The sequence below is a fragment of the Heterodontus francisci genome, chromosome 48 (assembly GCF_036365525.1).
Source record: "Heterodontus francisci isolate sHetFra1 chromosome 48, sHetFra1.hap1, whole genome shotgun sequence".
Taxonomy (NCBI): domain Eukaryota; kingdom Metazoa; phylum Chordata; class Chondrichthyes; order Heterodontiformes; family Heterodontidae; genus Heterodontus; species Heterodontus francisci.
The window spans coordinates 4,318,363-4,342,920 of NC_090418.1; the positions used below are offsets into that span (position 1 = coordinate 4,318,363).

At 52.7% G+C, this 24,558-nt stretch overlaps 1 protein-coding gene and 1 pseudogene across 2 annotated transcripts in view; both read right to left on the minus strand.

Annotated features, from left to right (window-relative positions):
* Window positions 1-10,269, minus strand: part of LOC137357292 (monocarboxylate transporter 13-like) — a 43,748-nt gene extending 33,479 nt beyond the window's left edge. Inside the window, exon 1 of one of the 2 annotated variants that reach the window (XM_068023519.1) lies at window positions 10,192-10,269. The gene's annotated coding sequence lies outside the window, so the exon portion shown is untranslated. Of the gene's footprint in view, window positions 1-3,232; window positions 3,380-10,191 lie in introns of those variants that run through there. The other variant, XM_068023518.1, reaches the window with a different exon arrangement.
* On the minus strand, window positions 8,317-8,691 carry LOC137357575 (small ribosomal subunit protein eS12 pseudogene; annotated as a pseudogene).
* Window positions 10,270-24,558: the final 14,289 nt, after the last annotated feature.

Sequence of the window (24,558 nt, forward strand, 5' to 3'; positions counted from 1 at the left end):
CATGGACCAAAGGTAGCAGAACTTGCTAACCACTTCCAGTGGGGTGTTATTTAGTGTGATCAGGGGCAGAGATACAACACATTGTCCCATGACCACGGTTTTCTTGATGCTTATAGTCAAGGAAAACAACTAGCGCAGCATCATCAGCGTAGAGGGCATCTCTGTCAGGACGCAATGTGTTTTTAGGAAGATAGGAGCATAGGAAATAGGAGCAGAAGTAGGCCATTCGGCCCGTTGAGGCTGCTCCACCATTCAAACAGATCAAAGCTGATCATTTACCTCTGTGCCATTTTTCCCCACTATCCCCATATCTCTTGATGTCATTAGTCTATCGATTTCTGTCTTGAACATGCTCAGTGATTGAGCTTCCACAGCCCTCTGGGGTAGAGAATTCCAAAGATTCACAACCCTCTGAGTAAAGAAATTCCTCCTCATCTCAATCTTAAATGGCCTGCCCCTTATTTGCCTTCCTAATTGCTTGCAGCACCTGCACACTAGCTTTTAGTGACTCATGAACAGGGACACCCAGGTCTCTTTGGACATCAACACTTCCCAACCTCTTGCTATTTAAGAAATACTCTGCCTTTCTGTTTTTATTTTCTACCAAAGTGGATCACTTCACACTTACTCACATTATATTCCATCTGCCATGTTCTTGCCCATTCACTTATCTTGTCCAAATCCCATTGAAGTTTCCTTGCATCCTCCTCACAACTTACATTCCCACGTTGTTTTGTCTCATCAGAAAATGTGGAAATATTACATTTGGTCCCCACCTCCACATCATTTATATAGATTGTGAACAGCTATGGCCCCAGTACTGATCCTTGCGGTACCCCACTAGTAACAGTCTGCCATCCTGAGAATGACCCGTTTATTCCTACTGACTGCTTTCTGTTTGTTAACCAACTCTTAATCCATAGCAGTATATTACCCCCAAACCCATGTGTTCTAATTTTGTTTACTAACCTGTGTAGGGCCTAAGCAAAAGCTTTCTGAAAATCCAAACCGTATCTACTGGTTCTCCTTTATCAATGCTACAAGTAGCATCCTCAAAAAACTCCAACAGATTTGTCAAACATGATTTCCCTTTCATAAATCCATGTTGACTCTGTTCCATCATATCATTATTTTCCAAGTGTCCAGTTATCACATCCTTTATAATAGATTCTAACATTTTCCCTACTAGTGACGTCAGACGAACAGGTCTGTAGTTCTCAGTTTTCTCTTTCGCTCCCTTCTTAAATAGTGGGATTACATTTGTTGTTTTCCAGTCTGCAGGAACCCTTCCAGAATCTGTAGAATTTTGAAAGATAACCACCAATGTATCCACAAACTCTGTAGCCACCTCCTTCAATACACTGGGATGTAGCTTATCTGGTCTAGGGAATTTACCAACTTTCAATCCAATTAATTGTGCAAGTACTACCTCTTTATTAATACTAATTTCTTTCAGTTCCTCATTTTTACAAGTCCCTTGGTTTCTTGGTATTTCTGGGAGATTTTCTGTATTGTCCTCTGTGAAGACGGACTCAAAGTAATTGTTTAGTCTCTCTGCCATTTCTCCATTTTCCACCACAAGTTCTCCTGTCTCCGCCTGTAGTGGACCCACATTTGTCCTTGCTAATCTTTTCCTTTGTACATACTTAATGAAGCCTGCCTTTATGTTTCTTGCTAGCTTGCATTCATATTCTCTTTTCCCTTTCTTTATCAGTTTCTCAGTCCTCTATTGCTGGATTCTAAATTGCTCCCAATCCTCGGGTTTACCACTTTTTCTGGCGACCTTATAAGCCACTTCCTTTGATCTAATGCAATCTAACTTCTTTTGTTAGCCATGGTTGATTCAGCTTTCCTGTTGGGTTTTTGTGTCTTAGAGGAATGTATATTTGTTGTGGGCCGTGTAATACTTCTTTAAATACAAGCCATTGCCTGTCTACTGTCAAACCTTTTCATGTATTTTCTCAATCTACCAAAGCCAACTTGTCCCTCATACCTTAAAATAAAAGCAAAATACTGCGGATGCTGGAAATCTGAAATAAAAACAAGAAATGCTGGAACCACTCAGCAGGTCTGGCAGCATCTGTGGAAAGAGAAGCAGAGTTAACATTTCGGGTCAGTGACCCTTCTTCGGAGGTCCCTCATACCTTCATTGTTTCCTTTGTTCAGAAGGTGTTGGTGATGCAGAGTGCATTCAGGGCACAAAGCCCAAGAAGGCGTTGTCCATTATCATTGATCTTGCCTATCCCATGACAACCAAGGCATGGTGACCATGAATCACTGACTGCCATAACACGTGCTTTGAAGTCACCCGGGATGAATAGCTGCTCGCCATTTGGGTTGTTCATCAGAACCTCACCTAGGGAGTCATAGAAATGCTCTTTATCTGAGATGCTGGCGTTCAGAGTTGGTGTGTAGACGCATATGATGTTAACTGTGCCTCTGTTGGATGACAACCACAGGCAGATGAGACGCTCCGACGTTGCTACTGGTGGCTTAATTGACTGCATCAGCCGGTTGCTAACTGCGAAGCCTACACCATGCTCATAGCAATCTTCAGCACTCTTTTCATGCCAGTAGGTGGTGTAATTAGCCTATTGAATGGAGCCTGTCTCGGCTAATCTTGTTTCTTGTCGAGCGGCAATGTTGACACCAAGCTTGTGTAGCTCACAGTCAATCGGGGCTGTCTTGTGCACTAGCTGTGGAGTGTGGATCATTGTTCATTCTGGGACACATCCTCACAATCCAGTTTACAAGCCAAAAGGTTACCTTTCTTTGTTTGCTGCTTGGCCTAGGCATGGTTTTAAGAGATGCAGATTTGCCTATCATCTGCACCCCCCTTTCGACCTCGTAGGCTAGTGTCCAGAGGAAAGCCTATACGTCTGGGGCCTATTCGGTTGCAGGAGTTGCTGGAAGGTGCTAGCTTGAGGGAAACACCAAACGCTTAAAGACACTCCACTCCAGATTTTGCTGGGTTTACTCCTTTAGCCGTTAGCTGTTGATGTTGGTGTTAATGTTGAAGGCCCAGTGCCTAACCAAGATGGCACCTGGGCAGTCAGCTCCCTCGATCTCCTCACTGTGGCCATCTGCTGCTCTTTCTCCCCATTAAATCCTCTCTTCTGCTGTTTAAGTTCCCCTGATTCTAACAGCGGGTGCATTTTTAGCCCAAACTTCAAGTTAACTGTTAGTTTAAACTGCCTCTGTCTGATGGCACAAACCCCAACCCCGAACTTACCTTGTGAGCTGTGGTAAAGATCTGGATAAGACTTGGATGTGGTCTTTCTCACAAACCTGGCTTCAAATTCCTGGACATCAAGATCACATTTCTGCTCTGCACTACACTGGAAAACTGTAATCCGTCGATAATCTGCTGCCTTTTATTTCCTGATCAATGAACTGTGGAAAAGACCTGAAAAATCTAGATCTAGATCTTCTTTCAGACTTGGCTTCAAATTTCAGGACTTATTTCAACATCAAGAAGACCGTTTTGCTCTGGACTACACTGGTTATAACGTAAGACCCAACTTCTGCTGCTCTTTTGTGATGTTTAAAGTAACTATGATCATTTTACTTCCCTTCCCCCACACTGCTGTGGTTTAGAGACTTTAGTCTCCTGCTCAACCTATGTTTATACTGTTTTTTCCACTTCAGCCTGTTCCTGGTCAGAAAATCACTCGCATGCGCTGAGTTCACTTTGAAGCAACTCAGATTGACCGCCTGAGGGCGTAGTACCTGGAAGGTTTGAGGGACGGAGGTGGCAACCTGGAGGTGCTCCCTTCGCACACCTGGAGGACAAGATCACACCTATGTTTATGGCGACCTGGGCCCAGTTAAATCAGGTTAGGAAAGAAATAAAAAGAGGGAAAGGAAGATTGGATTAAAAGAGAGAGAGATAAAAAGACGAAAGAAAAATAAGAAAAATTAAAACAGTTAAAATTTTACATTAAAAAAAATCTGAGAACAATTTACTACCTGTTGGAATGAGTCAGTTTCAGTTGTTCCCTTTCGGAGTCGGAGAGATTGAGGGGAATTGCAGGATTATATACACCCTCATTCAAAAGCTAATTATGCTGTTAAGTATCAGCCCTAACTTTCTACAGTGAGTTTAATTGGCACGTAATGCACAAATGCAGCAATTTCATGAAACTCACAGGGAGGTTGAGGCTGAGCTGCCGTTTTTGTAAGGCTGTCGTTAGATCAGTGCAAATCATCCAGTAATTGGTGATGATTTGTAATTCACAGGGTATCTCTTCCTTGACAGAACATCACTGCAGGATTTCCTCACATCTTCAATGACCTTCTCTCCATCATAAGGTCAGAAGTGGGTATGTTCGCTGATTGTACAGTGTTCAGTACCATTCACAGCTTCTCAGATACTGAAGCAGAAAGTGTCCAGATGCAGCAAGACCTGGGCAACATTCAGGCTTGGGCTGAGAAGTGGCAAGTAACATTCGCGCCACACAAGTGCCAGGCAATGGCAATTTCCAACAACAGAGAATCCAACCATCTCCCAGTGACATTCAACAGCATTACCATCACTGAATTCCCCATTATCAACATCCTGTGGGCTACCATTGACCATAAACTGAACTGAACCAGCCACGTAAATGCTGTGCTACATGAGCAAGTCAGAGGCTGGGAATTCTGTGGTGAGTTACCCACCTCCTGACTCCCCAACGCCTGTCCACCATTTAAGAAGCACAAGTCAGGAGTGTGATGGAATACTCTCCACCTGCCTGGATGGGTGCAGCTCCAACAACACTCAAGAAGCTCGACACCATCCAGGACAAAGCAGCTCGCTTGATCAGCACCCTATCCACCACGTTCAACATTCACACCCTTCACCAGTGATGCACAGTAGTAGCAGTGTGTACCATCTACAAGATGCACTGCAGCAACTCACCTTCAATAGCACCTTCCAAACCCCCGACCTCTACCACCTAGAAGGACCAGGGCTGCAGAGCACCACCTGCAAGTTCCCCTCCAAGTCACACACCATCCTGACTTGGAACTATATCGCTGTTTCTTCACTGTCGCTGGGTCAAAATCCTGGAACTCCCTTCCTAACAGCACTGTGGGTGTACCCTCCCAGATGGACTGCAGCGGTTCAAGAAGGCAACTTACCACCACGTTCTCAAGGGCAATAAGGGATGGGCAATAAATACTGGCCTTGCCAGCGACGACCACATCCCATGAAACGATTTTTTTAAAATGTTACTGAAAGATTGACACATTAATAATGTTGAGTGCCATTAAGTTTGTCATTATTTTGACAGCAAATTCTGGGTCTTTCGGATAAGAGGTTAAAACAAGGCTGCGTCTGCCCTTTCAGGTGGATGTAAAAGAGCCCATGGCACCATATCGAAGAAGAGCAGAGGAGTTCTGCCCAGTGTTCTGGTCAATATTTATCCCTCAATCAACATCACAAAAAGCACATTATCTGGTGATTTTCACATTGCTGTTTTTGGGAGCTTGCTGTGCACAAATTGGCTGCTGCACTTCCTACATTACAATAGTGACTACACTTCAAAAATACCTCATTGGCTGTAAAGCACTTTGGGATGTCCTGAGGTCATGAAAGTCACTATCGAAATGCAAGGCTTTATTTTTAACATACTGTTTTGTTATCCCTCCAGCTGCCTCATCCTACGACAGAGTGGCTGAAAGCATTATCCTAAACATGTGATACTGAGCTTTTTGAATGGCTCTGTTAAATATCTCCTTAACTCACTCTGTTCTAAGGAGGACAATCCCAGCTTCTCTTGTCCCTTGACAATAATTTAAGATAACCACTCTCCTCTCTGCTTCCTGTGTCAAAAAAAGTTCCTTTAAACAAGTAAGAAGGGAATAAAGGTGACGATACTGAGACACACAAGACTAGATGGAAGTGAATTGCTCCCTTGAACCTGTCTGCACTGTACATATGCCAGAGCTGGTCTGGCGGGAATATGTTTAGTTTAGTTTAGTTTAGAGATACAGCACTGAAACAGGCCCTTCGGCCCACCGAGTCTGTGCCGACCATCAAACACCCATTTATACTAACCCTACACTACTTCCATATTCCTACCACATCCCCACCTGTCCCTATATTTCCCTACCACCTACCTATACTAGGGGCAATTTTATAATGGCCAATTAACCTATCAACCTGCAAGTCTTTGGCATGTGGGAGGAAACTGGAGCACCCGGAGAAAACCCACGCAGACACAGGGAGAACTTGCAAACTCCACACAGGCAGTACCCAGAATTGAACCCGGGTCCCTGGAGTTGTGAGGCTGCGGTGCGCGCCACTGTGCCGCTGTGGTAGGAGATTTGGGATATTAAACAAATTTAGAAACAAAACTCATGGTGGATGCTAGGAACTAACAGTAAGTACAGAAATTGAAGGAATGACCTGAATATCTCTCAGGACATCCCAAATGCTTCACAACCAATGAAGTACTTTTGAAATGTAGTTATCATTATAATGTAGGAAAAGCAACAGCACATTTGCTTGCAGCAAGGTCCCAGAAACAGCAACGTGCTAATGACTATCATAGTCATAGAGTTATACAGCACAGAAACAGGCCCTTCGGCCCATCGTGTCTGTGATCTATTCTAATCCCATTTTCCAGCACTTGGCCCGTGGCCTTGTTTGCTATGGCGTTTCAAGTGCTCATCTAAATACTTCTTAAATCCTTCAGGCAGTGTGTTCCAGATTCCAACCCAACCCTCTAAACCTCCTGCCCCTTACCTTAAATCTATGCCCTCTGGTTATTGATCCCTCCACTAAGGTAAAAGGTATTTTCCTATCTATCCTATCAATGCCCCTCATAATTTTGTACACCTCAATCATGTCCCCCCTCAGCCTTCTCTGTTCCAAGGAAAATAACCCTAGCCTATCCAGTCTCTCTTCATAGCTGAAATGCTCCAGCCCAGGCAACATCCTGGTGAATCTCCTCTGCACCCTCTCCAATGCAATCACATCCTTCCTATAGCATGGTACCCAGAACTGTACACAGTACTCCAGCTGTGGCCTGACTAGCATTTTATACAGCTCCATCATAACTTCCCTGCTCTTGTATTCGATGTTTTGGTTAATAAAGGCAAGTATCCCATATGCCTTCCTAACCACCTTATCTACCTGTGCTACTGCCTTCAGTTATCTACAAACAAGAACACCAAGGTCCCGCTAACCCTCTGTACTTCCTAGGGTCCTACCATCCATGGTATATTCCCTTGCCTTGTTAGTCCTCCCAAAATGCATCACCTCACACTTCTCAGGATTAAATTCCATTTGCCACTGCTCCGCCCATCTTACCAGCCCATCCATATTGTCCTGTAATCTAAGGCTTTCCTCCTCACTATTTACGACACCACCAATTTTCATGTCATCTGCGAACTTACTGATCATACCTCCTATATTCCTGTCTCAATCATTAATGTACACTACAAACCACAAGGGTCCCAGCACCGATCCCTGTAGTACACCACTGGTCACAGGCTTCCACTTGCAGAAACAACCCTTGACCATCACCCTCTGCCTCCTGCCACTAATCCAATTTTGGATCCAATTTGCCAAATTGCCCTGGATCCCATGGGTTCTTACCTTCTTAACCAATCTCCCATGTGGGACCTTATCAAAAGCCTTACTGAAGTCCATGTAGACTATATCAGCAGCTTTACCCTCATCTACACATCTCGTCACCTCCTCGAACAATTCAAACAAGTTTGTTAGACATGGTCTCACCCTGACAAAGTCATGCTGGCTAGCCCTGATTAATCCCTGCTTCTCCAAGTGGAGATTAATCCTGTCCCTCAGAATCTTTTCCAATAGTTTCCCTACCACTGCTGTTAGACTCACCGGCCTGTAATTACCTGGTTTATCCCTACTACCCTTCTTGAATAATGGTACCACATTCAGTGTCCTCCCGTCCTCTGGTACCTCTCCTGTGGCCAGAGAGGATTTGAAAATTTGTGTCAGAGCCCCTGCTATCTCCTCCCTTGCCTCACATAACAGCCTGGGATACATCTCATCTGGGCCTGGGGATTTATCCACTTTTAAGCCCGCTAAAACCGCTAATATTTCCTCCCTTTCGACTAGAAGATCTGTTTTCTTTTAAGTGATGTTGGTTGAGGGTTAAATATTGGTCAAGACACTGGGGAGAAATTCCCTGCCGATCTTTGAATAGTGCCATGGGACCTTTTACACCTACTGGACGGAGCTTCGGTGTAACGTCTCATCTAACCTGTGCAGTACCAACTCTGGGAGTATTTGATGGGACAATGTAAAGGAATCTTTACTCTGTATCTAACCCATTTTTTTAAATTTATGAAACATCACTTTACTCTGAAATAGTTGTCAGTGACATCCTTGGCTTGTGAGTCTTTGCTATAATCCTTGACAACAATGCAGCCTACAACTGTACAGGTTTCCCTTCTCTGTCTGTTTTTGCACAGGCCTACCCACTCACCAAGTTTTTTGTCACCAACCTTAATCAATTGGATCTGATGCTCAGCACAGTGTGCCTCTCCCAACTTAACATACTGTGCCTCATCACAGTTGCCTGGCAGGCCACACAAGTGAGCTTGTCATTTGTCTAGCACCTTGACAGCCTCCTGGAGCCCATTGTGGATATATGCAGTTTTCAGCACTTCTTAAAGTGCAGTGTTAACATGCATGACACCACCTGCAGTTATGCATTCCTTGGCCATGGTACTGCTTACTTTCCCAGAAGATGGCTGATTCCTCCAGGAGCGGGGCCCTGGACAAAACTGCCATTGTTTTTTGAAGGTGGCCTTTATACCCCAGGCCCCTTTTATGTATTTCATGTCGAGGGGACCTTTATTCCTCAGGCCACCTTATATACATTTTATAAAATAAATTTATTAAAACAGATCAATAAAACAAAACTCAAATTAAAATGCCATTCCCAGCATCGATTATGTCCTCCAGTCCCTGCGGTGCCCACCAGTCGTGGAAGGCCTCAAGCCTACCAGCAGACAACACATGCTCCTTCTCCAGGGACACCCGGGCACGAACGTAACTGCGGAAAAGGGGCAGGCAATCAGGGCTGATGGACTCCCCAATGGCCCGCAGCCTGGACCTGTGAATTGCCACCTTAGCCAGGCCCAGGAGCAGACTGACGAGGAGATCCTCCTCCTGTGCTACGCCCCTCCGCACCGGGTGCCCAAAGATCAGGAGCGTGCAGCTGAAGTGCAGCCAGAACTTGAGGAGCAGCCCCTTTAAATACTCAAACAGGGGCTGCAACCTCAAACACTCCATACGTACATGGAACACAGACTCGTCCCGGCCGCAGAAAGTACATGTTTAAAAATCTATTGCACGGGACTGCCCTGTGCATAACCTCCGTCCCAGGTCCCCGATGTAAAGGGGGAAGACTCCCACGTGGAGAGACCTCCACTGGGGTTGCCCCTCGCCGCCAGATGGCAGCACGGATCACCAAGGAAAGGAAAAGGAGTGGAGAGGATAGGTGGTCGAGTGTTGGAAGGGAGAGAAAGACTGCCAGGATGTTGCTCTATGATCGGTGGTTGGAGCACCTTACTGCAGAGTCCAAAGTCAAGTCTTCTAGTCAGGGGAGGGTTCTTCACCTGGGTCAGCTGGAGCCGTCTTGTTCTCTCCTTTCCCTGCTGTCGTGTAAGGACTTTCTTCAGCTGGAGAGCTCCAGCTGTCCTGAGCCACGCAGTTGGGGTGGGGAGGGAGCCCCCTTTGTGCACGATGGAAGAAAAACACAAGAGCAAGTACAGGGGCGCCCTATAGAATTTAACATAAGAACATAAGAAATAGGAGCAGGAGTAGGCCATTCAGCTCCTCAACCCTGCCCCACCATTCAACAAGATCATGGCTGATCTGTCCCAGGCCTCAACTTTTTTGGGCCTGCTCCGCCTAACCCTCGACTCCCCGAGATTTCAAAAATCTATCTACCTCCTCCTTAAATACATTTAGTGACCTAGCCTCCACAACTCTGAGGTAGAGAATTCCAGAGGTTCACCACCCTCTGAGAGAAGAAATCCCTTCGCATCTCTGTTTTAAATGTGTGCCCCCTTATTCTATAACTGTGCCCCCTAGTACAAGATTCCCCCACCAGTGGAAACATATTCTCAACATCTACCCTGTCAAGCTCCCTTAGAATCTTATATGTTTCAATAAGATCACCTCTCATTCTTCGAAAATTCAATGAATAAAGGCCTAACCTGTTTAGCCGTTCTTGATAAGACAACCCCTTCATCCCAGGAATCAGCCTCGTGAACCTTTTCTGAACTGCCTCCAATGCTAGTATATCCTTCCTTAAATACGGGGACCAAAACTGTATGCAGTGCTGCAGGCGTGACCTCACCAACACCCTGTACAGTTGTAACAAGACTTCCCCATTCTTATAAACTCTAACCCCCTCGCAATAAAGGCCAAAATTCCATTTACCTTCCTAATTACTTGCTGCACCTGCATGCTAACTTTTTGTGTTTCCTGTACAAGAACACCCAGATCCCTCTGTACTGCAGTATTTTGTAGTCTTTCTCCATCTAATTAATAATCTGCCTTTTTATTCTTCCTACCAAAGTGGATGACCTCACACTTTCCCACATTGAACACCATCTGGCAAGTTTTTGCCCACTCACTTAACCTATCTATATCCCTTTGCAGATTCTTTGTGTCCTCATCACAACATGCCTTTCCACCTATTTTTGTATCATCAGCAAATTTGGATACACTACACTCTGTCCCTTCCTCTAAGTCATTAATATAGATAGTAAATAGTTGAGGCCCTAGGACCGATCCTTGTGGCACCCCACTAGTTACAGCTTTCCAACCTGACAAAGACCCATTGATCCTGACTCTCTGCCTTCTGTGTGTCAGCCAGTCCTCAATCTACCCCCAATACCCTGAGCTCCTATTTTGTGCAATAACCTTCTATGTGGCACCTTATCGAACACCTTCTGAAAATCCAGATACACTACATCTACCGGTTGCCCTTTATCCACTCTGTTTGTTATATCCTCAAAGAACTCTAACAAATTTGTCAAACATGATTTCCCTTTCATAAAACCACGTTGACTCTGTTTGATTGCATTATGTTTTTCTAAATGTCCTGCTATTTCTTCCTTAATAAAGGGCTCTAGCATTTTCCCACTGACAGATGTTAAACTAACTCTTGTCTCCTGGTTTCTGTCTTACTCTTATTGTTTGTTTTTATATTTCTTGCCAATTTACTCTCAATCAATTTTCTCCCTCTTTATTAGTTTTTTAGTCATCCCCTGCTGGTTTCTAAAAAATTCCCAATCCTTTGGCCTACCACTAGTTTTCGCCACTTTGTACGCCTTTGTTTTTGATTTGATACTCTCCTTAACTTCCTTTGTTATCCACGGGTGGTTCATTGTTCTCTTCGAGTCCTTCCCTCTGACTGGAATAAATGTTTGCTGAGTGTTTTGAAATATCTGCTTAAAAGTCTGCCACTGCTCATCTACTGACTTCCCCTTAGTCTATTTTCCCAGCCTGCTTTAGACAACTCTTTCTTCATACCTCTTTAATTGCTCTTGTTTAAGTTGAAAACACTGGTTTGTGACCCGAGTTGCTTTCCCTCAAACTGAATTTGAAATTCTACCATGTTATGATCGCTTCCCCCTAGAGGATCCTTAACTACGAGATCTCTTATTAATCCTACCTCATTACACATTACCAAATCTAAAATAGCCTGTTCCCTGGTAGGTTCTGCAATGTATTGTTCTCAAAAACAATTTGATAGCCCCACCCCTGGATCTTCTGGTGCCTCCTCTCTCCCCCAACAGTCCAAACAAAAAAACAGTTCTTTGGTGCTCCAACACCTACCTCTCCAAAATGACTTATCGGTCACCTTTTGTTCTTACAAATTAGAAACCGTCCCACAGTTAAAGTTGTAAGTTGCAGCTCTCTTCACTCTGCTCTCTCCTCTCCAGTTCCAGCTCCCACAGCCTGCTCAGGTGCAGCTGGTTCACCTAATTGCACACAGGAGGTGCTCTGAACTCTCCAGCCAATCCCGTTTTTTTTTTTTCTTTTAAGGTGACCTTTATACCCCAGGCCCCTTTTATATATTTTTTATGTCGAGGGGGCCTTTATTCCTCAGGCCCCCTTTATATATTTTTTATATGTCGAGGGGGCCTTTATTCCTCAGGCCCCCTTTATATACATACTTATATTTTTAAAATAACTTTATTAAAACCAGATAAATAAACAAAAAAACTCAAATTAAAATGCCATTCTCGGCGTCGACGATGCACTCCAGTCCCTGCGGTGCCCACCGGTCGCGGAAGGCCTCAAGCGTACCGGCGGACACCGCATGCTCCTTTTCCAGGGACACCCGGGCGCGAACGTAACCGCAGAAGAGGGGCAGGCAATCGGGGAGGACGGACCCCCCGACGGCCCGCAACCTGGACCTGTGAATTGCCACCTTGGCCAGGCCCAGGAGCAGACCGACGAGGAGATCCTCCTCCCGGCCCGAGCCCCTCCGCACCGGGTGCCCAAAGATCAGGAGCGTGGGACTGAAGTGCAGCCAGAATTTGAGGAGCAGCCCCTTCAGATACTCAAATAGGGGCTGCAACCTCGCACACTCCATATAAATGTGGAACACGGACTCGTCCAGGCCGCAGAAAGTACAGCTGGCCTGGGAGTCCGTGAACCTACTTAAAAGCCTATTGCACGGGACTGCTCTGTGCAGCACCCTCCACCCCAGGTCCCCGATGTAAAGGGGGAAGACTCCCGCGTAGAGAGACCTCCATCGGGGTTTCCCCTCGCCGCCAGATGGCAACGCGGACCGCCAGGGCGTGTCCGGCCGGCTGACGAGGGCGAGAAAGTGGAGAGTGTGCAGGAGCAGCCCGTACAGGAAACCCCTCCGCGCCGATTGGAATGGCATGGAGGGCATTTCCGAGAGGCGGCTCGAGTTGTGCGGGACCGGCTCCCGAGGAGGGTTTCGGGGCCTGGGTCCGATGAGCAGTTCCGGCCGAGCGGGGGTCAGCTCGGCCGGGATCGCTCCGCACTCCCGAGCCCCCTCGCCACCCGCAGTGAGGGGCGTCCCGGGGGTTTCGGCTACTCCTCCGCCCGCCGGACCGTCCTCGGAGTCGGCCGCCCGGACAGCCGAGGCGCTCTCCTCCGCCGGCGGGGGAGCGCCCTGACTGGAGGCGACCATGTTCCAGACTCGGAAAAGATCCCGGTAAAAGACAGGCAACTCCCTCAGAGAGGCGCGGCTAACGGACTCCACCGGGAGCTGCGTGTCGTCTTGAAGGCAGTGACACTGGCGGAAAAAATACGTCGCCAGCGCACACCATCTGGGAGGACGCTCGACGTACAGGTATCTCTGCAGGGTCTGAAGGCGGAGAGTCGCAGCCTGGGTGCGGACGCACACCAGCGACTGACCGCCCTCCTCGATCGGAAGACTCAGGACCGCGGCAGAGACCCAGTGTTTCCTCTTGCCCCAGAAGAAATCGACGAGTTTCTTCTGGATCTTGGTGGCAAATACAGGGGGCGGGGCCAAAGTGACCAACCGGTACCACAGCATGGAGGCCACCAGTTGGTTTATGACCAACGCTCGGCCCCTGTAGGAAAGCACTCGGAGCAGTCCTGTCCAGCGCCCCAGCCGAGCGGTGACTTTCGCCTCCAACTCCTGCCAGTTTGCCGGCCAGGCTTCCTCAGCGGGGCTAAGGTGGACTCCCAGATAGAGGAGGTGCGTGGTGCTCCACGCAGAAGGTGTCATCTCCTCCGGCAGGGAGTCCACCCGCCACTGACCAACCAGGAGTCCGGAACATTTCTCCCAATTGATCCTCGCGGAGGACGCGGCAGTAAAGGTCTGCTGGCAGTCGCGCATCCTCCGCAAGTCAACGGGATCTGTGATTGCGAGGAGCACGTCGTCGGCGTAAGCCGAGAGGACGACCCGCATGGCCGGCTCGCACAGAGCCAATCCCGTCAACCTCCTGCGAAGCAGGCACAGGAAGGGCTCCACGCAGATGGTATACAATTGGCCGGACATGGGGCACCCCTGACGCACTCCTCTCCCAAATCGAAGGGGCGCCGTCAAGGACCCGTTAACTTTGACTAGACACTCTGCGGCGGCGTATAAAAGTCGGACCCGGGCCACGAAATGCGGCCCGAGTCCGAAAGCGCGCAGAGTCCCAAAAAGGTAATCGTGATCCACCCTGTCGAACGCCTTCTCCTGATCGAGGGAGAGAAAGGCGACCGACTGACCAGTCCTCTGGGAAAGATGGATCAGGTCCCGGACCAGGTGGATGTTGTCCTGGATGGACCGGCCCGGGACCGTGTAGGACTGGTCGGGGTGGATCATGTGGGCCAGCACGGAGCCCAGGCGGGTAGACATAGCCCGGGCAAAGATCTTATAATCCGTGCTGAGGAGGGAGACCGGATGCCAGTTTTTAAGCAGGCGGAGATCGCCCCTCTTCGGCAGCAGGACGATGACCGCCCTGCGCCACGAGAGGGGCATCTCCCCGGTCGCCAGGCTTTCCCCCAGGACCCGCGCGTAATCGTCCCCCAGGACGTCCCAGAACGCCCTGAGGAACTCCACGGTCAACCCATCCAGCCCTGGGGATTTGCCCCTCGAGAGCTGGTGGAGGGCGCCAGTCAGCTCCGCCAACGTGAGCGGAGCCTCCAATCCTTCGGCGCCCTCCGGGCTGACCTGCGGCAGGTCCTCCCACAAAACTCTGCGCGCATCCTCGCTGGACGGATCCGGAGAGAACAACGCACTGTAATAAGTCCGGACCAGGAGGCCCATTCCCTCCGGATCCGTGATGGAGGATCCGTCGTCGGCCAGCAGCTCGACGAGCTGCTTACGGACCCCCCGCCATTTTTCCAGCGAGTAGAAGAAGGGAGGGGCGCGGTCCAAATCTTCCAGGATCTGGCTCCGCGACCTCACGTACGCGCCTCGGGACGCTATGAGCTGCAGGTCCCTCAGCGCGCCCTTCTTCTCTTTGTACGCCTGCCACAGAGCCGGGTCCGCGACGGCATGACCGAGGCGGGACTCCAAGTCGAGCACCTCCCTCTCAAGGCGCCCGATCTCGGCTTCCCGCCTCTTGGTCGACCCCTTCGCGTACTCCTGACAGAAGACGCGGATGTGAGTCTTGCCCACATCCCACCATAGCCTCAAGGAGGGGAAGCCCCCCTGCTTCCTTCTCCAGTCGGCCCAGAATCGACAGAACGAGTCCCGAAATCGCACGTCCTCCAGCAGCCGGTTGTTAAAGTGCCAGTACGCGGACCCCGCCCGCGTGCGGAGCGGAGTGAACTCCGCCCACACCAGGCGGTGGTCCGAGCACGGCACCAGCCGCATGGAGGCCGCCGAAACGCGGGAGACGTACGCCTGCGAAATGTAGAGGCGGTCGATTCGCGACCCCCCTCCTCCAGACCTCCACGTGAAGGCGCTGGAGTCGGGATGGAGATTCCGCCAGACGTCCACCAAGTTAAGGGAGCTGATCAGTCCCCTCAACTTCTCCACCGACGCTTGGCCGCGCTGGGGACCGGAGCGATCCCCCACCTCGAGGGTGCAGTTAAAATCCCCCCCGAGGATGATGCACTCGCCGCTATCGATGGAGCTCAAGAGAGCGGACACTTCTTCAAAGAAGCGCGCTTGCAACGCGCCGGGCCTGGGCGCGTACACGTTCACAAAGTGGAGCGGCACGCTACCCAGGCGAACGGCGAGGTGGAGCAAGCGGCCCGGCACTAGCTCCTTGACCCCCAAGATCTCCGGCTGAAAAGTCGGGGCCAACAAGATAGCCACCCCACTAGAAATAGGGGTGAGGTGACTCATGTAGACCCCACCCTGCCACTCCAGGAGCCAGGTGGCTTCATCTCCCGGAACGGTGTGGGTTTCCTGCAGAAAGCTCACCGCGTATCTCCCTTCCCTAAGGACTGAGAGATTGTGAAATCTGCGGTGAGCCCCTCTGCTGCCGTTGATGTTGAGGCTGGCTATGGTTATCTTCATGTCAAAGGTACTTAAAACCCGTCACCAACACCTCACTGTGAGGAAGGAGTGGAAGTGCACCTGGCCCTCCACTCCCCCAGCAACCCATTGAGGAACACATTAAAACGGCGCCTCTCAACCAGTTTCACGTCCGCGCGCTTGCCCGCTATCTTAAGGGCGGCACGGACGGACTGGATGATCAGCGCCAGATTCGACCAACGGTCGAGGGCCAGCTGAACTTTATTGCGGCAACCCCTGCAAGCCGCGAGGAAATCCCGGAGTTCCGCCGTGGGGATGAGAGGAGATTCGGTGGGAGGCACGAGGGACTCCACCACCTCACTGGCGATGGAATCAAGATCATCCTCCGTGCCCCGCACCGAATCCCCATCCTCCTCCGGGTCGTCACCGCCAGCGGCCGACACATCCACCACACACTGTGGGGCGGACGTCCCGGCCGCGCCAGCTGGTCCCGCCTCCGTCACGATCCCACCCCCAGGATCGATGGCGGAGGAGTCCTCTCTGGGTTCTATTGTGAAACTGGAGCCTGTCGGCACCAGCGGTTCAGGACCCCCCTCCACCTCCATCCCCAGGCCAATGAGTGGTCCAGGGGAGACAGAAGTTCCGGACTCCGGGAAACCAGCCGGAGCCGAGACTGGAGGCGGCGAGAGGAGGCCATCTCCCGCTCCGCCAGCACCCACAGGCCCAGCAGATGGGGCAGCATTCTCAGTTATAACTGGGTCGGGTGTCTCCTGGTTGGTGGTGGACTCCGGCTGGGAGGCCCGACCCTCTGGGGCCTCGCCCTCCCCTTCATTCAGGACACCCGACCCAGTAGCAGTGGCAGAATGGGCGGCTTCCCCAGGCTCCCCCACCACAAGGAGGGCCCCACTTACTCCTTCAGGAGGGGCCTCATGTACCGGGGTCATCCCCTCCCCTCCATCCTGAGGAATAGAGTGCTCCTGCCCGGACTTTGCAGCCTTGGTGGTGGTGGTAGGGGGAACCTGAGGACCAGAAACAGGAGGCAGCTCCCCTCCAACAGATGGGCCCTGCACCTCAGGGCCCTGTGTTATTTCTGTGGAGGGGTGCCTTCTCCTCTTTTTCGCACTTGGGCGCGGAGACTCAGAGACCTCCATGTCATCAGAGGCCTCCGCCTCCGCACCCTTTTTTCCCTTTTAAGTCACCCTGGGCCTGAGCCCAGCCCTGGGACAGGTGGATTCCATGGGAATGGGCTTTGGGCTGAGCTCAGGCTCGGGTTGAGTCAAAGTGTCCAGGGGACGCGCCTCACGATGTTTCTTTTTTCCCCGCGTCTTCCTTCCGCTCGGACGGATGCTCCCCTCCCCACCAGAGGCTGTGAAAACCACAGCCTCCGGAACCGACTGAGCGGTGTCTGTTGGATCTGCGGGGGGAGTGGGAGGAGGTGCTGTGGAACCACTCTGGGCCGCCGAGGTGGAGCTGGCGGCCGGGAGGTTGGGGCAGTTCTTACGAACATGCCCCACCCCCTTGCAGACGTGGCACCGCGCTCCATCCGAGGTCCAGAAGACGCGGTAGGCCGTCCCCTGAAACTCTATACTGAAGTGGCCCTCCAAGACATCCTCCCGCGCCAGCTGCATGAATAGCTGGCGGCGGAAGGAGTAGACATGTCGGAGGCTGTGCTCCCGAAGACCAAGCGGGACTGGGGTGATCCCTGACCTCACCTCCCCCAGATGGTGTAGATGGGGGAGGAGGAGCTCATCAGGAATGAAGGGTGGGACGTTCGACAAGGTTACCCGATGTGCAGTGGCCCCCAGAGGGTCCACTGGCAGGAAAATCCCACCCACTGTGAGCCCCGTACTTAGGGCGAGGGACACAGCCCGCTCGGTCTTCAGGAAGAACACAGCCTTCCCATACATCTTTGAGGCTGCAACAATGGCCGAGGGGCCGACAACCACGGCCATTGCCTTAACACAAGCCTCAATAGTCATATTAGGATGGGTGTAACTCTTCACCCCATGCTTTGATGTTAAGATTTTAAATGGTGACGGGGCCACAGGAGCAGCTGTCGCAGCTGCTGCAGCATAGGAGGGCCCCGCCACCGGAGAGGACTGAGAAGTCATGGGGTGGAAGAGTTACAGGCACTTTGCTGAGAGAAAAAAAAAGAAAAGAGCAAATACAATAAATCAAAAATGTAACACTTAAAGGATGTAGCACAGGGGAAGAGGCTGAGGGAGAGGAAGGCCAAGAGGAATCAGTCTTTGTTAGTATTGCACAAGTCTTGTAGCTGGTCTTCCAGTTGGGAGGGTGGGGTGATGTCTTCACCTGGGTCAGCTGTAAGCTGCCCAGGCACACGCCTCCTTCGATGTTCAGATAATAAGTCTCTTCACCTGGGCAGCTCCAGCTGTCCCAGGCTTAATAGTTGGGGTGGGGAAGGAGCTCCCTATCCAAAGATGTTAAACACAGGAGCTCCCTATTGAACAATACAGCCCCACCCAAGGTCTTCAGGTCTCTTCTTTCCCCACCCCCAACAATCAATGAAAAAGACTTTCAGTACCAAGCAAACTCACAAAAAAGAGCTTCCAGTTCTCTGCCTTCCTTCCTTTGTTGAAATTTGGAAAAAACTTTTGTTTCAGTTTGAGTCTCTCCCTCTTGCAGCAGTCACACAGCCTGCAGCCTCCAACCTCTGCACACAGCCACAGTCAGCTGCACCTCGTTGATGCACTCAGGCTCCCAAATCAGAGAGCAGCCAATCCCAGTGCTGTATCTGTCCTGGGAGTGTTTGATGGGGGACAGTGTAGAGGGAGCTTTACTCTGTATTTTACCCGTTTTTTTTTTCTCGTTTTTTTTAACCCCCGTGCTGTACCTGCCCTGGGAGTGTTTGATGGGGACAGTGTAGAGGGAGCTTTACTCTGTATCTAACCCGTTTTTTTTTTTCTTTTCTTTTTTTTTAACCCCCGTGCTGTATCTGCCCTGGGAGTGTTTGATGGGGACAGTGTAGAGGGAGCTTTACTCTGTATCTAACCCCCGTGCTGTACCTGTCCTGGGAGTGTTTGATGGGAACAGTGTAGAGGGAGCTTTACTCTGTATCTAACCCCGTACTGTACCTGGCCTGGGAGTGTTTGATGGGGACAGTGTAGAGGGAGCTTTACTCTGTATCTAACCCCCGTTTTTTTTTTTTTTTTTTTTTTTTCTTTTTTTTTTTTACCAGGGCTACCCATTTCCACCTCTGCAACGTCGCCCCGACTCCGCCCCCCTCTCTCAGCTCATCGGCCGCTGAAACCCTCATCCGTGCCTTCGTTCCCCTCTAGACTCGACCATTCCGACGCTCTCCCACATTCCAAAACTCCTGCTGTACCTGTCCCGGGGAGTGTTTGATGGGGACAGTTTAGAGGGAGCTTTACTCTGTATCTAACCCCCGTTTTTTTTTTTTTTTTTTTTCTGTTTTTTTTAAATAAGGTGGCCTTTATACCCCAGGCCCCTTTTATATATTTTATGTCGAGGGGGCCTTTATTCCTCAGGCCCCCTTTATATACACACTTATATTTTTAAAATAACTTTATTAAAACCAGATAAATAAACAAAAAAAACTCAAATTAAAATGCCATTCTCGGCGTCGACGATGCACTCCAGTCCCTGCGGTGCCCACCGGTCGCGGAAGGCCTCAAGCGTACCGGCGGACACCGCATGCTCCTTTTCCAGGGACACCCGTGCGCGAACGTAACCGCGGAAGAGGGGCAGGCAATCGGGGAGGACGGAACCCCCGACGGCCCGCAACCTGGACCTGTGAATTGCCACCTTGGCCAGGCCCAGGAGCAGACCGACGAGGAGATCCTCCTCCTGGCCCAAGCCCCTCCGCACCGGGTGCCCAAAGATCAGGAGCGTGGGACTGAAGTGCAGCCAGAATTTGAGGAGCAGCCCCTTCAGATACTCAAATAGGGGCTGCAACCTCGCACACTCCGTATAAATGTGGAACACGGACTCGTCCAGGCCGCAGAAAGTACAGCTGGCCTGGGAGTCCGTGAACCTACTTAAAAGCCTATTGCACGGGACTGCTCTGTGCAGCACCTTCCACCCCAGGTCCCCGATGTAAAGGGGGAAGACTCCCGCGTAGAGAGACCTCCATCGGGGTTTCCCCTCGCCGCCAGTTGGCAACGCGGACCGCCAGGGCGTGTCCGGCCGGCTGACGAGGGCGAGGAAGTGGAAAGTGTGCAGGAGCAGCCCGTACAGGAAACCCCTCCGCGCCGATTGGAATGGCACGGAGGGCATTCCCGAGAGGCGGCTCGGGTTGTGCGGGACCGGCTCCCGAGGAGGGTTTCGGGGCCTGGGTCCGATGAGCAGTTCCGGCCCAGCGGGGGTCAGCTCGGCCGGGATCGCTCCGCACTCCCGAGCCCCCTCGCCACCCGCAGTGAGGGGCGTCCCGGGGGTTTCGGCTACTCCTCCACCCGCCGGACCGTCCCCGGAGTCGGCCGCCCGGACAGCCGAGGCGCTCTCCTCCGCCGGCGGGGGAGCGCCCTGACTGGAGGCGACCATGTTCCAGACTCGGAAAAGATCCCGGTAAAAGACAGGCAACTCCCTCAGAGTGGCGCGGCTAACGGACTCCACCGGGAGCTGCGTGTCGTCTTGAAGGCAGTGACACTGGCGGAAAAAATACGTCGCCAGCGCACACCATCTGGGAGGACGCTCGACGTACAGGTATCTCTGCAGGGTCCGAAGGCGGAGAGTCGCAGCCTGGGTGCGGACGCACACCAGCGACTGACCGCCCTCCTCGATCGGGAGACTCAGGACCGCGGCAGAGACCCAGTGTTTCCTCTTGCCCCAGAAGAAATCGACGAGTTTCTTCTGGATCTTGGTGGCAAATACAGGGGGCGGAGCCAAAGTGACCAACCGGTACCACAGCATGGAGGCCACCAGTTGGTTTATGACCAACGCTCGGCCCCTGTAGGAAAGCACTCGGAGCAGTCCTGTCCAGCGCCCCAGCCGAGCGGTGACTTTCGCCTCCAACTCCTGCCAGTTTGCCGGCCAGGCTTCCTCAGCGGGGCTAAGGTGGACTCCCAGATAGAGGAGGTGCGTGGTGCTCCACGCAAAAGGTGTCATCTCCTCCGGCAGGGAGTCCACCCGCCACTGACCAACCAGGAGTCCGGAACATTTCTCCCAATTGATCCTCGCGGAGGACGCGGCAGAAAAGGTCTGCTGGCAGTCGCGCATCCTCCGCGAGTCAACGGGATCTGTGATTGCGAGGAGCACGTCGTCGGCGTAAGCCGAGAGGACGACCCGCATGGCCGGCTCGCGCAGAGCCAATCCCGTCAACCTCCTGCGAAGCAGGCACAGGAAGGGCTCCACGCAGATGGTATACAGTTGGCCGGACATGGGGCACCCCTGACGCACTCCTCTCCCAAATCGAAGGGGCGCCGTCAAGGACCCGTTAACTTTGACTAGACACTCTGCGGCGGCGTATAAAAGTCGGACCCGGGCCACGAAATGCGGCCCGAGTCCGAAAGCGCGCAGAGTCCCGAAAAGGTAATCGTGATCCACCCTGTCGAACGCCTTCTCCTGATCGAGGGAGAGAAAGGCGACCGACTGACCAGTCCTCTGGGAAAGATGGATCAGGTCCCGGACCAGGTGGATGTTGTCCTGGATGGACCGGCCCGGGACCGTGTAGGACTGGTCGGGGTGGATCATGTGGGCCAGCACGGAGCCCAGGCGGGTAGACATAGCCCGGGCAAAGATCTTATAATCCGTGCTGAGGAGGGAGACCGGACGCCAGTTTTTAAGCAGGCGGAGATCGCCCCTCTTCGGCAGCAGGACGATGACCGCCCTGCGCCACGAGAGGGGCATCTCCCCGGTCGCCAGGCTTTCCCCCAGGACCCGCGCGTAATCGTCCCCCAGGACGTCCCAGAACGCCCTGAGGAACTCCACGGTCAACCCATCCAGCCCTGGGGATTTGCCCCTCGAGAGCTGGTGGAGGGCGCCAGTCAGCTCCGCCAACGTGAGCGGAGCCTCCAATCCTTCGACGCCCTCCGGGCTGACCTGCGGCAGGTCCTCCCACAAAACTCTGCGCGCATCCTCGCTGGACGGATCCGGAGAGAACAACGCACTGTAATACGTCCGGACCAGGAGGCCCATTCCCTCCGGATCCGTGATGGAGGATCCGTCGTCGGCCAGCAGCTCGACGAGCTGCTTACGGACCCCCCGCCATTTTTCCAGCGAGTAGAAGAAGGGTGAGGCGCGGTCCAAATCTTCCAGGATCTGGATCCGCGACCTCACGTACGCGCCTCGGGACCCTATGAGCTGCAGGTTCCTCAGTGCGCCCTTCTTCTCTTTGTTCGCCTGCCACAGGGCCGGGTCCGCGACGGCATGACCGAGGCGGGATTCCAAGTCGAGCACCTCCCTCTCAAGGCGCCCGACCTCGGCTTCCCGCCTCTTGGTCGACCCCCTCGCGTACTCCTGACAGAAGACGCGGATGTGAGTCTTGCCCACATCCCACCATAGCCTCAAGGAGGGGAAGCCCCCCTGCTTCCTTCTCCAGTCGGCCCAGAATCGACAGAACGAGTCCCGAAATCGCACGTCCTCCAGCAGCCGGTTGTTAAAGTGCCAGTACGCGGACCCCGCCCGCGTGCGGAGCGGAGTGAACTCCGCCCACACCAGGCGGTGGTCCGAGCACGGCACCAGCCGCATGGAGGCCGCCGAGACGCGGGAGACGTACGCCTGCGAAATGTAGAGGCGGTCAATTCGCGACCCCCCTCCTCCAGACCTCCACGTGAAGGCGCTGGAGTCGGGATGGAGATTCCGCCAGACGTCCACCAAGTTAAGGGAGCTGATCAGTCCCCTCAACTTCTCCACCGACGCTTGGCCGCGCTGGGGACCGGAGCGATCCCCCACCTCGAGGGTGCAGTTAAAATCCCCCCCGAGGATGATGCACTCGCCGCTATCGATGGAGCTCAAGAGAGCGGACACTTCTTCAAAGAAGCGCGCTTGCAAAGCGCCGGGCCTGGGCGCGTACACGTTCACAAAGTGGAGCGGCACGCTACCCAGGCGAACGGCGAGGTGGAGCAAGCGGCCCGGCACTAGCTCCTTGACCCCCAAGATCTCCGGCTGAAAAGTCGGGGCCAACAAGATAGCCACCCCACTAGAAATAGGGGTGAGGTGACTCATGTAGACCCCACCCTGCCACTCCAGGAGCCAGGTGGCTTCGTCTCCCGGAACGGTGTGGGTTTCCTGCAGAAAGCTCACCGCGTATCTCCCTTCCCTAAGGACTGAGAGATTGTGAAATCTGCGGTGAGCCCCTCTGCTGCCGTTGATGTTGAGGCTGGCTATGGTTATCTTCATGTCAAAGGTACGTAAAACCCGTCACCAACAGCTCACTGTGAGGAGGGAGTGGAAGTGCACCTGGCCCTCCACTCCCCCAGCAACCCATTGAGGAACACATTAAAACGGCGCCTCTCAACCAGTTTCACGTCCGCGCGCTTGCCCGCTATCTTAAGGGCGGCACGGACGGACTGGATGATTAGCGCCAGATTCGACCAACGGTCGAGGGCCAGCTGAACTTTATTGCGGCAACCTCTGCAAGCCGCGAGGAAATCCCGGAGTTCCGCCGTGGGGATGAGAGGAGATTCGGTGGGAGGCACGAGGGACTCCACCACCTCACTGGCGATGGAATCAAGATCATCCTCCGTGCCCCGCACCGAATCCCCATCCTCCTCCGGGTCGTCACCGCCAGCGGCCGACACATTCACCACACACTGTGGGGCGGACGTCCCGGCCGCGCCAGCTGGTCCCGCCTCCGTCACGATCCCACCCCCAGGATCGATGGCGGAGGAGTCCTCTCTGGGTTCTATTGTGAAACTGGAGCCTGTAGGCACCAGCGGTTCAGGACCCCCCTCCACCTCCATCCCCAGGCCAATGACTGGGCCAGGGGAGACAGAAGTTCCGGACTCCGGGAAACCAGCCGGAGCCGAGACTGGAGGCGGCGAGAGGAGGCCATCTCCCGCTCCGCCAGCACCCACAGGCCCAGCAGATGGGGCAGCATTCTCAGTTATAACTGGGTCGGGTGTCTCCTGGTTGGTGGTGGACTCCGGCTGGGAGGCCCGGCCCTCTGGGGCCTCGCCCTCCCCTTCATTCAGGACACCCGACCCAGTAGCAGTGGCGGAATGGGCGGTTTCCCCAGGCTCCCCCACCACAAGCAGGGCCCCACTTACTCCTTCAGGAGGGGCCTCACGTACCGGGGCCATCCCCTCCCCTCCATCCTGAGGAATAGGGAGCACCTGCCCGGACTTTGCAGCCTTGGTGGTGGCGGTAGGGGGCACCTGAGGACCAGAAACAGGAGGCAGCTCCCCTCCAACAGATGGGCCCTGCACCTCAGGGCCCTGTGTTATTTCTGTGGAGGGGTGCCTTCTCCTCTTTTTCGCACTTGGGCGCGGAGACTCAGAGACCTCCATGTCATCAGAGGCCTCCGCCTCCGCACCCTTTTTTCCTTTTTTAGTCACCCTGGGCCTGAGCCCAGCCCTGGGACAGGTGGATTCCATGGGAATGGGCTTTGGGCTGAGCTCAGGCTCGGGTTGAGTCAAAGTGTCCAGGGGACGCGCCTCACGATGTTTCTTTTTTCCCCGCGTCTTCCTTCCGCTCGGACGGACGCTCCCCTCCCCGCCAGAGGCTGTGAAAA